Genomic DNA, 18,012 nt, shown 5'->3' on the forward strand with positions numbered 1-18,012 from the left:
GTTCTCGACGTATGAACAAACGAAGTAGTCCAGCAGGTCCAGGTCGGGGTAGAAGGGTACAAAGTCGTAGCACTCCTTCTGAAGCCAAACCTGGATCTCTTTGGGTATGGCAGCGCCGAGTCCTGCTGCCATATCCAGGATCCGCCAGTGGCCACCTGATTGCACCAGCGGATCAGCACAACCAATTACATTTTGGCGTTGACTTTCAAGCCGACTTCGAAGATGTGAGGTGGCATGATGTGGCCCTCCCTTGAAACCACACCAAAATCCATACCCATCAGAGGAAACTTCGTTGACCTGTGCCCCCAAGCGTTGAAACGTCTGGATTTACATTTTGAGAGTGCTTACAAAGATCCTATTTTCATAACTTGGATCGGTAGAGAGCATGAGTTGTACAGCGGTGCATCTCCGAAATCGCTCGTTGATCATTGTGTCACTGATAGGCCAACTAGTAGATGGTCTGCAACAAAAAAGAAACCTGGTTTTCATGAAACGGAAATGGAATAATGTCGTCTTTTTGGAGGGCGACAATTTTAGCGTTCCACCCTGGACAAAAAATGCCAAAACACGAAATAAAGAGATGACATGAGAGAGATTTCAGACCAAAAATTAGAATGTAAGTTTTATCAAGGTCAAATGCCACTGGGTCTTTCTACATTATTTCGACGTAGTGTAAAGTCAATTTTGTGTTTAAAAATACATTTGAATTTAATACGAACTTCTTAGACTTCATCTTCGTTCCACTTTGACACTCAACCTGACTAGGAACTTCCATGACGCCCACATGATCTCTTCTGTCGGGGTTAAATATGATCAAGCTCATACTTAGAAGATGCACCCTCCTAGATCATTATCTTCTTTCTTTGAGGTGGATTAGTTTATTGGAGATCGCCTGAGGCGCCCCAACCGATAAATGCATAGAGTCTGTTATTGATATCCCTCAGATATCTATCAGAGTACATTCCATTAAAATACTTGTAAAACAGGCACAGAGATGCAACATTGCGGCGATGGGACAGGGGCTGAAGCTTAGTTAACTAAATGAGAACTATTGGATTGAAGACTCTTTTTTGGACCCTATCCAAGAGGGGGAGACTAGTGGTAAATGCACCAGTCCAGATGTGACAACAATACTCCATACATGGGCAAATGGTGGCCTTATAGAGGTACAGGATACTCTCGGGTGTGAGTAGTTTTCTAGCACGATAGAGGGAGCCCACCTTTCTTGCAGCAGCCTTCGCAATGTCCTCAATGTATTTGTTCCGGTTCATATTTCCTGTGAATGTTAAGCCGAGGATTTTGAAGGAAGAATGCTCAAGTAGGGAGTTATTTGTCATGGATATCGATGGTTGGAGATGTTTCTTTTAATTGGTAAAAGAAGGGCAGCTTAGTCTTACTAGCATTAAATGTCACCATCCGTATATGTATAGAGGGAGAGAGAAAGAGTGTGCAGGAGATTACAAGTATTTTAATGAAATGCGTTCTGATGAACTCATTTCACTTGTGCCCCCTCGACGTACATATCCCCGACAAACCTGCTTTGCAACAAAATCACACCCCTTTAATTCAACTACGGGTTGGAGGTCATTTTCTAATAATTTAGCTATTGACGCATGACTAAAATACATAAATTAACCCTTATCCTCGAGTAGTCTTTAGGTCTTGATATGTGGTCACTCCTTTGTAAAAAGGATAAATAAATAACAGCCGTGGCATTTTTTTCTCTTGGCACCAAAATCAACAGAGTCTATGCCATTTTTGAAATAATCTATTCCCTGTTGATTGCGGTGTATTGCTGGTAGTGTGCAAATCTAGGAGGTTCTCCCTTCAATGCTTTACCTTCTCTTTTTGAGACGGGATTAGTTTATGGTTAATCACATGAGACGCCCCTATCAGGAAATACTGACGGATCTGAGCAGGCATTTTTTTTTTTTTTTTTACAGGTTAAAGTGCTCCTACTCCGGGACGCTGACTTTTCAACTCCACTTTCCGATCCTTGTGTCACATTCTGCACCGTGGGGGAGAAATAAATACTCATCTAGCACCGTAATGCCCTCAACGACTGCTACGCATGGAATGGTAAAAATAGGAAGACTCTAATTTGTTCGATGGTGCTTCAAAATCAGAGGTCTATATTTATGTCGAAATTATCGACTTGCAAACGGAACGAACCGTGAGTAAATTTTAAATGCGAATTGAATGGGGTTGGAGGTTTTGGGTTTCTTGTAGAACAAGGGAGAGGGGAGGGTTAAAAGACGCAGCATCTCTGATAGAATTAGGGTCTATCGTTAGTGAAATCAGAGAAATTAATGTTTGTCGAGGGTGAGTGTATGGCGGTTGCGGGGAAGCTGTGATTGTACAAGGCGCAAAGGTGAAGAGAGTGGAATGGAGGATGCTCTTCTTGTCCGCAGGATGCAACGATCTTGTTGCAGGAAACTGAAAGAACAGTTGAAATAGACGATACTACTCACACCTGCCGTGGTGTATCTGTTTGGCCTGTCAGCTGACGGGATCGGGAAAAGAAAGAAGAAAAGAAAAGGCTAAATTTGTAAATTTACTGTTCATAATTTTATATGCATATATATATATATATATATATATATATATATATATATATATATATATATATATATATATATATATATATAAAGTTTGACTCGTGTCCAGGTAATCTACATTAAAAATTTCAAGTGTTTGGACCCAAAATTGGTGGAGGAGTTTGGTAGAGTCTGCAAAGGTCAACTCTGTAAACTTTGACCTCTTAGCAGCTAAAAACTGATTAAAAAGCTTGCTGCATGTCTGAATACCATTTATGTAAAATTTCAAATGTTTAGACCTAAAATTGGTTGAATAGTTTGCTAGAGACTGCAAAGGTCAAATCTTTTGAACTTTGACCCTTCGGCAACCAAAATGTCGACCAAAAACCGATTAAAAAGCTTGATCTACGTCTGAATACACTTTATGTAAAATTTCAAATGTTTAGACCAAAAATTGGCTGGGAGGTCAAATTTTTATTAACTTTGATCCCAATTTGGACCCCTTAACATTTATTGTTTTGGGTTCAAATCAAATAAAAAAAAGTTTGATCCCTGTCCAAGTAGCCTACATCTAAAATTTCAAGTGTTTAGACCCAAAATTGGCAGAGGAGTTTGGTAAATTTTTCAAAGGTCAAATCGTTGAACTTTGACCACTTGACAGCGAAATTTCTTGCTGAAAACGGATTAAGATTTTCCCAAATCTCAATATACCTTATGTAAAATTTCGAGCCTGTAGGCTGAAAATTGACAGAGTTGTTTGGTAGGGAAATGTACACCCACAAACATACAGTTTTGACTTTTATTTATTATCTACATGTAGCATTAATTTGCAAATGAAGGAAATTGAGGTTATAAGAAGGACGAGTTGGGGGAGGGGAGAAGGAGTTCGAGATTTGGGCAGCCGAGAAAGAGAGAGAGAGAGAGAGAGTGAGTGAGAGAGAGAGAGCACAGATTGTACAATGTGCAGGAGTAAAGTGAATGGAATCCGGGACGGCCTCCGTGCCTGCAGGATGCAACAATCTTGCTGCAGGAAACTGGAAGTAATGTTTATTTAAAGGATGTTTGAAAATTATCAAAGGCGAGTTGAATTTTCTTTCGGTTCTTATGGTACTTACTTAAGACCGTGCTATAATCGTACTCGTCCGGACGGTTTATGGAAAATGACAGGAAGTACCGAGACGATGAGAAAACATTTGTTTATTATTTTAAAAAATATATACTTATCTTGATTTGAACAAAAGAAATCATAAAATATAAACAAAAGAAAAAATCACAAAAAAAAAATGGAGAAAAATTTTTGTTTGCTATCATTTGTTTGTTAAAAAAAAAAAAATAAAAAATAATAATAATAATAATAATAATAATAATAATAATAATAATATGCAAATATTTAAAACTTACGATGAGTTTTTTCTTGATTTGAATTTTAATTTACTTAACATTCGTAAAAATTCTCCAATAATTGTTAATTGTATTTTTTTTTATATCGAAGAAAAAGAATATTGTTAATTTTTTTTCATCAAAAATATTTTCAATTCATTTTTATTGAATTAACGATGTGTGTTCTTTCGAATACAAAAACTGGATCACTGCACAACACTCAACAGACTCTATTTAACACCTGATTCAGTTCAGATGCCTGCAAAATAGGAACTACAATTAGTTTAGAGTTTTAATTTGATATATAATCCATAGAGATATAAATCATTGTGCATGCAAAATTTCAACTGTTCAGTGGTTCAGAGATATTACTTATTCAACGTCCTAGTAAGCCTCATCTATAATATAAATTTCACCAATCTGTTTAAATGTAAGTCCGTATGTATGTTTGTATGTTTGTCTAAAAATTTCTACAGAGGCTACGGATTTTCACGAGATCAGTATCGTTTTGAAGCCCAACCTTTTGAACGACAAATATCGAAAAATTGGCTAAAAATATTAATTCCTTCACACTCAACTGGGCACTTTTCTACAAGGAGGATTCGATTTTTTCACCGATATTTTCGAAAGGCATCTCCTCTTTTCGATTGTCTAGCCTTAATTTAAGCCTTCGCAACTTCCTGTTTGGCGATGGACGCAAGGGCAAAGATGTCACGTTTTTTGTTTTGGTTTTGTTTTTGTTTTTTTGTTTTTTCACGTTCTTTTCCTCCTTCGTGGTACGGGTTCCATCCTGCCTGCCTACTACCACTTTATTTTATTTTATTTTTTTGCTCAACACGCCTCCAAACAGCGGGACAACGTCGGGCACCCAGGCTAGTCTATAATATAAAACCGAAATAGATGTTTATTTAAGTGAATATTTCTGTGTAATCATTATGAACATGTTTCAGAACGTTATCAACATGTTTCGGTTGTTATATTTCGGCCGTTGTACTCATCAGCCTGCTTCAACCAACTCATCTCGTACTTAATGACCTTACAGATATTTTTTGACTGAATCCGTTTAATTTACGGGGAAAAACGGTCCTCATACACCCTAACACGATCTCGGGTCATTCGTATCATTTCGATTATTCGGACAACTGTTATCGTGTTCGATTGTTATTTTCACAACGTTTTGGTCGATGTAACCACCGACCTTCTTCAGAAATATCTTGTCGAACTCGGGAATCTTTCTGTCGAAATTTCGAATGAAATTCGTTATTTAATCCACTGGTAATATACTCTCATTCAATCAATCATGGCCAGGTAGAAGTCCTAAGTAATTCGCATTGTATTTTAAATATTCAGGATAACCTTTCCAAACGAGAGGGCAATATGTTCTTGTTCCATCAGCCATGAACGAATAGAAGTTGTAAGTAATTCGCAATTGTATTTCAAATATTCAGGATAACCTTACCAAACGCGGGAATCTTTCTGTCGAAATAGGGAATCTTTTTGTCAAACTCGGGAATCTGCACTGAATTTCAAACGAGGAGGAAACACGTTCTTCTTCCATCAGCCATGAACGAATATAGGTCGTAAGTAATTCGCAATTATATTTTCAATATTCAGGGGTTATCTTATTGAACTTGTGAATTTTTCTGTCGAACTTGAGAATTTGCACTGAATTTCGAGCGGAATCTTTTATTTAACCATTGCTTTCATCCCATCGATGATGGCCGGGTAGAAATTCGTAATTGTATTTCAAGTATTGTCCGCAGTGAGGGTTGAACCTTCAATCTCCAGAAGAGTGTCATTTACAACTGAATTTTACCGTTACGTCACGGGTCATTGCACATGTTTGCATCGACCGAAATGTGAAAAACACACTCAGGATGAAAATATTATCAATCCTCATTTTAAAATTTCATAATCTCGAATTAGTTAATCTAAATTTAGTTAATATTAGTTAATAATATTAGTTAATAATAATTAGTTAATCTAAATTTTTAGTAAACTGCACTCACAATACTTTAGTAACGTATGTTGTCTTCTGTGACGAGGACTTTCCTCACAAGTTTACCATATTAATAAGCAGGCTAAGTCTCAGCCACAGCATCTGACCGACTAACACTGATAGAAACCCATCGAATAAATAGCATTTATTAGGTTGATTTAGATCAGTATTTATTTTCGAGTTTTGAGCGATTATTAGCGACTCTAAAGATGACAGCTTCATGTCGGCCATCTTGTTGCTGGTTTAACTTAATCGCTGAGCACTAATGGGGTTTCAAACTTAATAAACGCATTAAAATAAGTTAAAACCCTAAAAACTTTTCTAAGTAGGTAGAAGAGTAACTTATTTTACCTTTGGTAACAGTTATTTGTCATATATTTGGCTCTTGACCACTTGTTAGGTTTGGTGTCTATAGTAAAAAAAAAAATGCTCTACTAGTGACGTCATGATATGTAAACCCCCCCCCTAACGCGTGACACAATATGGTTCGAGCTAGACTTCATATAACGGTCAATCTATCATTGTCATAAACTCTTATCGTCGAATAGCTTTTAGCCTTGATAAGTCGTGACTTATTAATAAGACAAGCTAATGAATACAATGACTTGATTGTAATACCGAAAATAAAATGTAATGAGTTATGATGACGATTCATAGCAGGCGTTTATTGATATTATATTTTAGGACTAGCGGGGTTACTTGGCGTTGCCCGAGACAGAAGTGTAACCTATTTCTATTAAAAATTGTATCTCTTTGCCGCTCTCTATCCGTCTTTTTTCCTTTCTCTCCTCAGCCGATAATTTCTCCTTCACCCAACCCACTCTTCATTGGCTGGACATACACATACGCACACATACACATACACACATACACATACGCACACATTCACACATACTCAAACATACACATGCACATACATACACACATACACACACAAAAACATGCACACACATACGTACACACATACACACATACACATACACACATACACAGACATACATCTACACACATACACAAACACACACACATGCACATTTATTTCTCCATTCTCTCACCACGCGTGACTTTTATCCGTCTCTTTTTCTTTCTCTCCTCAGCCGATAATTTCTCCTCTATCCAACCCAATATCCATTGCCTGGGCATACACATACAAACATACACATACACATATACACAAACATACACACATGCACACACATACACATACAAACACATACTCACATACACACATACACATACTCACATACAGACACATACACAAACATACACATACCCACATACACATACGCACATACAGACACATACACATACATACACATACACACATACACACACATGCACACACATACACACACATGCACACACATACACAAACACACACATGCACACAAACATACACTTGCATACACAAGCACACACATGTACACATACACCTACACACACATACACACACATGCACACACAAATACGGACACATACACACACCTATATACGGGCAATACTCCTTTACAGATTACTGGAGGCATGAGTCGGCATTTTCCTATCAAACTAATGGTGGGAGGGGGTGCTACTTTGCTCGGTCGTAAAATACCATTAAATACATGCAGTTTTCATAGTTATTATTACACAACCCATCCTGTGACTACAACATATGCAATGTCCACTTGTTAAGACTTCCTCTTATAATAATTAAATTATGACCTTTCTATCCATTGTTTCGTATCCTCACATAATATTGATAATCATGTAATTGATGATCAATCTTATGAGAGGATTGCCAGAAAGGATAAATTTATCATCTCCCATTACAATGCGAGGTGATGAATTTTTCCAATCTGGTTTATCACAATCAAACAGGACAAAAAATACAAAGTAAAACAAGAATAAAAATAGTTACCATAAATTTAATTATGAGAACAAAAATTTTTCAAGAAAAATTTTAGACAATTTTTTTTCAAGTAAAAGTTTTAAATAATTATTTTTTAAATAAAAGTTTTAAATAATTATTTTTTCAAGAAAAGTTTCAAATAATTATGTTTCAAGAAAAGTTTTAAATATTTTTCATTTCAAGAAAATTTTTGAATAATTATTTTTCAAAAAAGTTTTAAATAATATTTTAAAGGAAAGTTTGGAACAATTTTTTTTTCAAGAGAAGATTAAAATAATTATTTTTTTCAAGAAAAGTTTTAAATAAATTTTTTTCAAGAAAAGTTTTAGATAATTTTTTTTCACGAAAAGTGTTAAAAAATTTTTGTTTTTCCAAAAATTTTAATTAATTTTTTGCAAGAAAAGTTGTAAACAATTTTTTTTCAAGGAAAAGTTTTAAATAAAAAATTTTCAAGAAAAAGTTTTGAACAATTTTTTTTCAAGACAAGTTTTAAATACTTATTTTTTCAAGAAAAATTTTAAATATTTTTTATTTCAAGAAAAGTTTTAAATAAATTTTTTTCAAGAAAAGTTTTAGATAATTTTTTTTCACGAAAAGTGTTTTAAAATTTTTGTTTTTCCAAAAATTTTAATTAATTTTTTGCAAGAAAAGTTGTAAACAATTTTTTTTCAAGGAAAAGTTTTAAATAAAAAATTTTCAAGAAAAAGTTTTAAACAATTTTTTTTCAAGACAAGTTTTAAATACTTATTTTTTCAAGAAAAATTTTAAATATTTTTTATTTCAAGAAAAGTTTTAAATAATAATTTTTTTCAAGAAAAGTTTTAAACAATTGTTTTCAAGAGAAGATTAATTTTTTTTTCAAGTAAAGTTTTAGATAATGTTTTCACAAAAACTTTTAAATAATTTTTGTTTCTCAAGAAAATGTTTTAATAATCTTTTTTTAAGAAGAGTTTTAAGTATTTTTTAATAAATGTTTTAAATATATTTTGTATTTCAAGAAATGTTTTAAATAAATTTTCTTTTTCCCTCCAATCCTCTAGTAATATTGTTCATCATCCAATTGATAATCACATTAACTTCCCTCCCCCAGTGACCTTGATAAGCTGTGATATCATTAATATATAGTAATTGCCATTTCAATAATAATCATCTTTCGTTCTCATTAGCTTTTTACATCAAGTGGTTTTACTTCTTGTCTGGGTCGATTTCTATAAAAGCTGCTATTATGGTATGCGTTAGATAGAATTGTCTGATGTATTCCTTGCTTCCTTTATTATAGCTGATTTAATTCGTTGGTTTAATGGTCCTCATCAATTCGCCGTTTAGATACCTCATTCTAATCAAGATTCCAGTACCTTCTTTTCAAATACTGCATGCTTCTGGAACTTTCTGATAACTGTTTTCTTCCTACCTATAGCCATGTTCGCTTTTTTTGTTGTTTTGATGTGATTTCTGATCTGACCACACATGTTTCTCCGGTTTGCCAAAAGCAGAACTGGCTTTGGCTATTCTGTGATTTATTTCAGCATCAAACATACAGACCTTACTCAGCGTACTACCCAGATAAACAAAATTGTCCGTGATATTAACCTCTTACCATCAACCAAGATGTTTGGTTCAAATTATAGCATTCCTATAGGAGGGGAATACATTACATGTTTCCTTTAGACTGATGGTAAGTCCAAAAGCTTTACAAGCACCTGATAACTTGCCTATAATCATATGTGTGTCCGAATGCAAAACAATGTCTGCATCATCTGCATCATCAAAGTTTAAGAATAAGGTTCTGAAAAGTTTTCGACTTTGTGTTGAGACGTCCAAGGTTAAAAAGTTTTCCTGGTGTACGAAACCGAAACTTCACCCCAATATCGCAATTGTTAAAAGCATACACCAGCATCACAGCAAAATATATAGAAAATAATGTAAGGCAAGTATATCACCTTGTTTCACACCGTTTGTAACTGATATTGTAACTGTTGAAGCAACGCCACAGCCAGTAGAACAGCCTAGTTTACTAAGAATCTTCCAGAGTTCATTGAGATTAATGATATCAAAAGATTTTGTCAGATCAACAAAAATTTGATACAAGATATCTCGGCATTCGCTGCTCCATACATTTTTTTTTCCATTAGCTGCCGTGCAGAGGATATCATGTCCATTGTGCCGCGGTCAGATTTAAAACTACATTGATACATTGGGATGGTAAGGGGACAAATTCATTTCGTCAAACGATTTAACAACATCTTTTCTAAAACTTTTCCCACTGCTTCAAGCAAGTTACTCCCTCTATAATAATCACACTCTGATTTTGACCTCCTTTTCTTTATGAATTGGGATTAATATTGCATCAATCCAATCTTGAGGGATATCATGACCATGCCAAAAAGCGAGGACGAGTGTATGGACTGCGTTGATAACACTATTACCTACAAATAGCATCAATTCGACGCTTATTATATCAATTCCTAGTGCTTTTCGATCTCTGTCAATGTGCTTTTGGTCTCGTCAATGCTGGGATCAATCATCTCATCAACGACCTTCTTTTGGGAGAGAGTATCAATAACTTTATTATTTACTTCAGGTGGATTATCAAAATGAATTTTAGAATGTTCTGTCCATGGTTCTATGATTCCCTCAACATTGTTGCAAAGGGCAAAACCATCTTTTGATTTCACAGGTGCCAATGTTGGAGGATGTGGCCCAAAAGCTTGCTTGATTTTGTAATACATATTATGAATTTTTGCATTCATAATCCGTCTTAATGTCTGCTGATATTTTGGCCCAACATTTGTCCTTCATTCGGCATGCCTCACGTCGTACCTTTAATTATGCTTCTTTATGCATTTTTTTTTTCTGAAGTTATCTTAGCTGATTTATTAGAACCCTTTTCGTCACTCCCAAAAGATTGGTGATTGTAGAATCATTTTCATCAAATCAATCCCTATGTTTGGTTTTCTTAAAGTTAATAATTTCAGCTCTTTTGCAATATACTTGTGACTTGAATCGTTCCCAAGTTCCCAAGTTCCGTCAATGAGATATAAATAAATTGAGTTTCACAGACTTTCTTTATTTTGTAACTTGGAGACATCGATGCGTTTATGCACTTTTACTCCATTGGCTTCTGTCTTTTTCCTTAAGTTTAGCACGAACAAGTTTGTGATCAGTGTCACAGTCTGCACCCCCTATACCTCTTACAGTACACATATCCTGAAGATCAGCCTCTACCATCAACAACACACACACACACACACACACACACACATATATATATATATATATATATATATATATATATATATATATATACTAGCAAAAGTACCCGTCGTTGACTGGGTTCAAAAACAGCCTACAGAAAATGGACTCTGATTTATTAAAGTATGATAGGTTATGAAAAGGAAAGGTTGTAAAGAGATAGCTTCGAATTTGGGGGTATCAAAACCAAAGCAAAATATGATGAAAGTAAAAATATAATAGATAAACCTCATAATTTATTATACCGTACCTGTTCACACGGAAACACTTATCACAATATTCTGTGGATCTATATTAAAAAACCTTGTTAAACTTTGTGACATATTTCCATTCTATGGAGGTCAGGTGCGAACGAACACCCCATAATTTTATTATACCATATTTCTTCAAACTGAAACATAATTATGAAAGTATACTTACGCAGATAGATATAAAAAGTCTTTATTAAAGTTTGTGTCTATTTCCATTCTATGGAGGCCAGGCGCGAACACAGACCCCACAATTTTATTATACCATCCCTATTTAAGTTAAAACATACTTATCAAAGTATTATTATGTACATCTATATCAAAAACACTTGTAAACGTTTTTTTTTTATTTTTAATTTTTTTATTTCCATACTTTATGAACCGGGCGCGAACGCAGACCCCACAATTTTAATGAACCACCGTTCTCACAGATCAAACATACCCATTCCTTCTTCTATCATTATATGTAATCAGTTTTTTAAAATAGTCAACCATATAGGAGCCTATTCGTGACCACACACACACACACACACACACACACACACACAGCTTTATATTATAGATTATAGATATATATATAAATATAGGGTGGAACGATAAAATTTTCGCCCTAAAAAAAGACGACATGATTCCATTTCCATTTGATGAAAAACCGATGTTCTTTTTTGTTGCAGATTTATCTTTCTTTTTTTTTTTTACATGGAGGTCACCACTTATCAAGGCCCGAAGGCCACTCAGGGATAAAGGTTATTGCGTGTACAGTAATCAATGAGATAGTATTGTAGTAATCATTTGTATTGGGGGTTTTGATAGAGTGTCTTACTTAATGGGCGGTTTGTCAGGAGTTTGTTTATGTTGGACTTGAAGACGTCCAAGTTGTAGTCAGGTGGGAAACAGGCAAGCGGCAGAGAGTTCCACTGGCGTGCAGTTCTAAGAAAGAAGCTTTGCTCATGGAATCTACGTTTGGATTTAGGCACAGATAAAGAGTGGGGAAAATTGTTGACTGTAGTTTCAGCCAGACGGGTGTTTCTCGTACAAGATTGGAGCTCAGACAAGCACCTGTCATGGAAATAGCGATAAAACAAAGACAGGCTCGCAACGTCTCTTCTGTGGGAGAGAGGTTGCAGGGAAGAGAAAAGGGCATCCCCCACCAAACCACGAAGTCTATTTTGTACTCTGTCAAGGCAGGATAGGCTGTTTTTAGCAGCTCCTGCCCAAATGTGGCAGCAGTACTCCATCCTTGGACGTACTTGGCTTTTATACAGATAGAGAATTGCATCAGTAGTGAGATATCTTCTGGAGCGGTAGAAGGATCCCACCTACTAGTTGGTTAGTTGTGAACAAATACCAAGGTTGCAGGGAAGAAAAAGTGCACCAACTACTAGGTCTCAAAGCCGGTTTTTAGCTCTATCAAGGCAGGATAGGCAGCGCCGAACAGTTCTTACTCAGATGTTGCAAGAGTATGTCAAGAGTATGTCATTTTAGGACGTACTTGGCACTTATACAGATAAAGGATTGCATCGGCAGTGAGATACGTACTGGAGGGGTAGAATGATCCAACTATTGTTTCCAGTGATCTTCGCAACTGATTTGATGTATGTAATCTATTTCAGAACAGGGGGTGGAGGTCAGTCCTAGAAGCTTGTCAGGACATGGTGCTTCCCCAAGACGAGAGGAATTCGTTTCAATTGTGGTCTGATGGGGGTTAGAACGATTATGATGAAAACAGAGAAGCTTAGTTTTAGCTAGATTAAAATTAACCAGCCACCTTTTTCTCCATTACGCCACGTGCTCAAGATCAGAAGAGAGAGAATCAGAAAGATCTCGATCATAGCTGAGCTTTGAAGTATTGTCCTAGATTGTGGTCTCATCAGCATAAATGTCTACAAATGACCTGAGAATGTGATTCGAAGGATCATTGATGAAGATCAGATTTGAGCGATAAAGTGTGGAAAATTAGACACGCCCCACCCCCCGAAAAAAAACTCTCAAATCTAATAAGTTCCACACTATCAGAAACCCCCAACCTCTGTCCCATCGCTGCAACTTTGCATCCCCGTACTTGTTTTACAAGCACTTTAATAGAATGTGCCCCCTTGACGTATATACTCTCGACTAACCTGACAAGCAGCAAAATCTCTCCCCTTCACTGTTGAGGTCCCTCGATGTCGGAAAGCCTTCTACTCTTATAGTTTCTTCTGGACCGTTAGAATTTGAAATTACGTACCTGTTTCCTGCTTTCGTGGCTGCATTAACCTGCAGAATTTTAAATGTAATGTGAACAGATATCTTTCTGATCAACTCCCCATAGTTCACCGTTAGGCAAAATCCAAAATAATATCCTCTTACTTTCCATTTGGCAATATTCATTGGGGGGGGGGGGTGAAAAACAATTTTTTTAAAAAGTAGTTTTGCCTTGATTGTCTCCTCAATATCTTTCCGGTTCCATTCGTTTCTTCCATTTACTCGGTGGATCCAGTTTCCTGTCTTTTACGCTTCCGGTCTTTTCCCAAAGAAAAACGCTTCCTTCCTACCTCACTCCTAAGGAGTAAAACATATTTGTCAAGGTTTCGCCTGAGGCAGACTTCAGAGCATCATTTATTATTGCAAATGTTCCATCCGAGCAACCAGCATTTATCTTTGGCAAATATTACCAGTTTTGTGCGATCATTTCGTTTATTGATCTGATTTTTTTTTTGTTTTTGTTTGTTTTTGTTTTTTTTTGTTTTTGTTTGTTTGTTTGTTTTTTAAAGATTTTCTGAATATAAGTTCCGTTCTAGTGCGCTTGGATCTGACCGAGCGGACCGATTTTATAAAATCTCTCTCTCTCTCTCTCTCTCTCTCTCTCTCTCTCTCTCTCTCTCTCTCTCTCTCTCTCTCTCTCTTCGTTTCTTTCTATTAATTTTTCTTTGGTAGTCTTTCTCTTTCTCCCTTTGTCTTTAGCTGTCCATCCATTGATATTTCTTTCTCTTTATCTTTATCTTTCTCTTTCTTTCTCCCATCTATCTATCTATCTATCTATCTATCTATCTATCTTGTTTTCTTTCTATTTATCTATTTATCTTTATCTCAATCTACTCTATTTATGTGTGTATATCGCTCTATTTGTATCTGTCTTTATTTATCTCTTTATATATATATATATATATATATATATATATATATGTATGAATATATATATATATTTCTATCTATATCTTCTTTCTCTCTCTCTCTCTTCTTTCTCTCTCTCTCTCTCTCTCTCTGTATATCTTCTTTATCTCTCTATCTATTTATCTCATTCTCTCTCCTCCTCTTTATCTCTCTCTCTCTCTTTCTCTCTCTCTCTCTCTCTCTCTCTGTATATATACATTTCACTGTCTATTTTTTCTCTCTTTATCTATCTATTTATCTCCATCTTCCATTATCTTTTAGAGTCAAATTGTTGATTAAATATTAGGAAGGAGAAATGAGTGTATGTGGGCAAGGGGGCGAAAAAAGAAATAAAATTTCAACAACAACAAAAAATGAAAATTCAATTTTTTCAGATTAGGGAGGAAAAAAAGACGAGAAAAAAAAATGTCGACTTCTCTTGGATCTTTCCAGATCGAATTATCTTCAAGTGAAGCGGCTTTTAACCGTAATGACCATTCTTGTCAAGCAGACAACCAATCAAATTCACGAATTGTCCACTGACGAAAGAGCCGGATTCTAGTGACGCAGGCGAAACGCCTTTTTTTTTTTTACCGCTAAAACGACTTTACAGCCTCGATTTTGATCCGCCATTTTGTTTTTGCATTTTTTTACAATTTTTTCTTTTCTTATTTTTTTTTTTTTTGCTTTGTAGTTTCTCCAATTTTACAAACTTTGTTTCCTTCATTTTCATCTTAGATGATTATCAACTTTTTACATCTTTAAAAAACAAAAGCAAAACTGGATATTTTAAAGACGCATCCATTTAATCTGCGAGTTCATCGATGAAAATATTATTTCAAATTAAGTGTGACAGATTAACAAAATGCTATTCCAAACTAAAGCAATAAGTCGACGAAAAAGTTATTTCAAACTTACGCCTCAAAGCTAAACAAAGATGTTGTTTCAAACTTAAGCGTAACAGATCAACGAAAATGTTATTCAAAGTTAAGAGGCCAACAAAAAATGCTATTTCAATTTCGTGACAGACCAACAAAAATGCTATTTCAATTTCGTGACAGACCAACAAAAAATGCTATTTCAATTTCGTTACAGACCAATAAAAATGCTATTTCAATTTCGTGACAGACCAACATAAATGCTATTTCAATTTCGTGACAGACCAACAAAAATGCTATTTCAATTTCGTGACAGACTAACAAAAACGCTATTTCAATTTCGTTACAGACCAATAAAAATGCTATTTCAATTTCGTTACAGACCAACAAAAAATGCTATTTCAATTTCGTGACAGACCAACAAAAATGCTATTTCAATTTCGTGACAGACCAACAAAAAATGCTATTTCAATTTCGTGACAGAACAACAAAAAATGCTATTTCAATTTCGTGACAGAACAACAAAAATGCTATTTCAATTTCGTGACAGACCAACAAAAATGCTATTCCAATTTCGTGACAGACCAACAAAAATGCTATTCCAATTTCGTGACAGACTAACAAAAAATCTATTTTAAACTGTTTCAAATGCTGTCTTTATTTTCATCTCATATAATTATCGATTTGTTTCATCTGTAAAAAAATAATAAATAAATATTTTTAATATAGGTAAGCATTCAATCGGCACGTTATGGATACTATTGGAATTATTTTTACAAACAATTATGGAACCTTCTATTCTTTGTGTCATATTTTCTATTCTATATATATATATATATATATATATATATATATATATATATATATATATATATATATATATATAAATGTAGTTCTTGGTTCGTTCGTTATTAATAGTCTAAATAACTACTGGGCGATTGCTTCAACATTTTGGCATAATATGTTTACTGTACCTCTGTTCCGTCTGCCTGCTTCCCTCCGGACTACAACTTGGATGTCTTCAAGTCCAATGTTAACAAATTCCTAATGAGCCGCCCCCCATAATTAAACACTTCATCAAATCTCCACACTAATGTAATGTACTTGCAATAACCCTTATCCCTGAGTGGCTTCCGGGCCTTGATAAGTGGTGATCACTGTAAAAAAAAAAAAAAAAAAACATGCGTGTTTTTATATATCTCTTTTTAATTATAACATTATACTTAATTTTTCTTTAATAAATAGGTGCTTTTCTTTGTACCAATCTTGCCATTTTTTAAATTTTATTTACGGACATATATTTATCACCGCCTGCCGTCACGTGACATCACTAAAAGGAACTTTTTTGTCTCACCACGACAGGCCGTGGTCTCGCTTAATGTACACAGAATGTGTTTACAATATGGGTAAATTTTAAATGAATTTGATCACGTGATTATTGATAATGTAACCATGTAATTGAAATTTAATTTAAATTAACCACATGTGGTCACTTCCATTTGAAATATTCATCGAATAATGGTAGGTACGTGCAAAATGTATGTCGACGTTCAAAATGTATAAACATGTTGACCCCTCCCTTTACTTAAAAATTCACCAAAAATCAGGAAATTAATCAATTTTAAGAAAAATTTCAGTATTTATCAAATAATGATCGCGGAATATCATGAACTAATTATTTTTATTTAAGTCTTAGTGAAAATTTATTATTTTCTTTAAACAAAAAATACCTTTACTAAAGTTATGGTTTTCAGTAGTAAATAAAAAACGCAAGAATTTATTTTTGCTTTTTTTATATAAATAAAGCATCGTAATTTGTAACAATAAAAAAAATAAAATAATTATTACAGGAACATTACGAAAAAAGCCCCTAAAGTCCGTATTAATGAATTCGATATAACTCAAAGAAAAATGAATTTCTCGAACTACCGATATTACCATTGAATTAAGCATTGTTAATTTAATATTTTCCCAAAAATATAATAGTAAAAATATTTCGACTTTTTTTTTTTAATTAAAGATTTCGCATGATTTTTATATTTAAGATTTTAATCATTTCCTTGCTCACAAGAACGTGAAACTTTCGGCGTAACATAATTTTTATATAATATTGGCCAATAATTAAAAAAAAATAATAATTTAAAAACAAGAACATAGAAAAATAATTAAATTAAAAAATGGTCAAATTTATACAAACATTTACAATGGAAATGTATGGATGCCCGTCTGGGTAAAAAAAAAACAACAAAAAAACAGCACACCTCCTTTCTTTTAATTACACGACGTCATTCTCAGACAGCTTTTTCGACTGTCTCCGATTTTGGGCCTCCGTATATGCCATATTTCCAAAAGTACGGTTTGTTGTGCTTATGCGAACGGCAAAAACACTCGATTGTGGGGCTAATTCAGCTAGTTTTAGCACAAACAAGGTGTTTTTGTTTTTTTATTTAATTCAATATCTTAGGACTTGATTTTATTAATTATCTTTGAAATAGACCCAGAAAACTAATATTTATCTTTTAAAGGATTTTTACAATGAATTTATTTAACTTTAAAATTTAGCTGAATTGGTTAGCTTGCCGTGAAAACATTTTTCATAACTTTTCTTTTTCACGTGTACAAATATTTTTTTCCTTCGAGGAATTAAGTTTAGTCCTTAATCTTTCAAATACAATAAAAAAAGTTGTCGGAAACCTAC

This window comes from Euprymna scolopes, chromosome 25, assembly GCF_053919585.1.
Source record: "Euprymna scolopes isolate OS-2025 chromosome 25, ASM5391958v1, whole genome shotgun sequence".
In the NCBI taxonomy this organism is placed as follows: Eukaryota; Metazoa; Mollusca; class Cephalopoda; order Sepiida; family Sepiolidae; genus Euprymna; species Euprymna scolopes.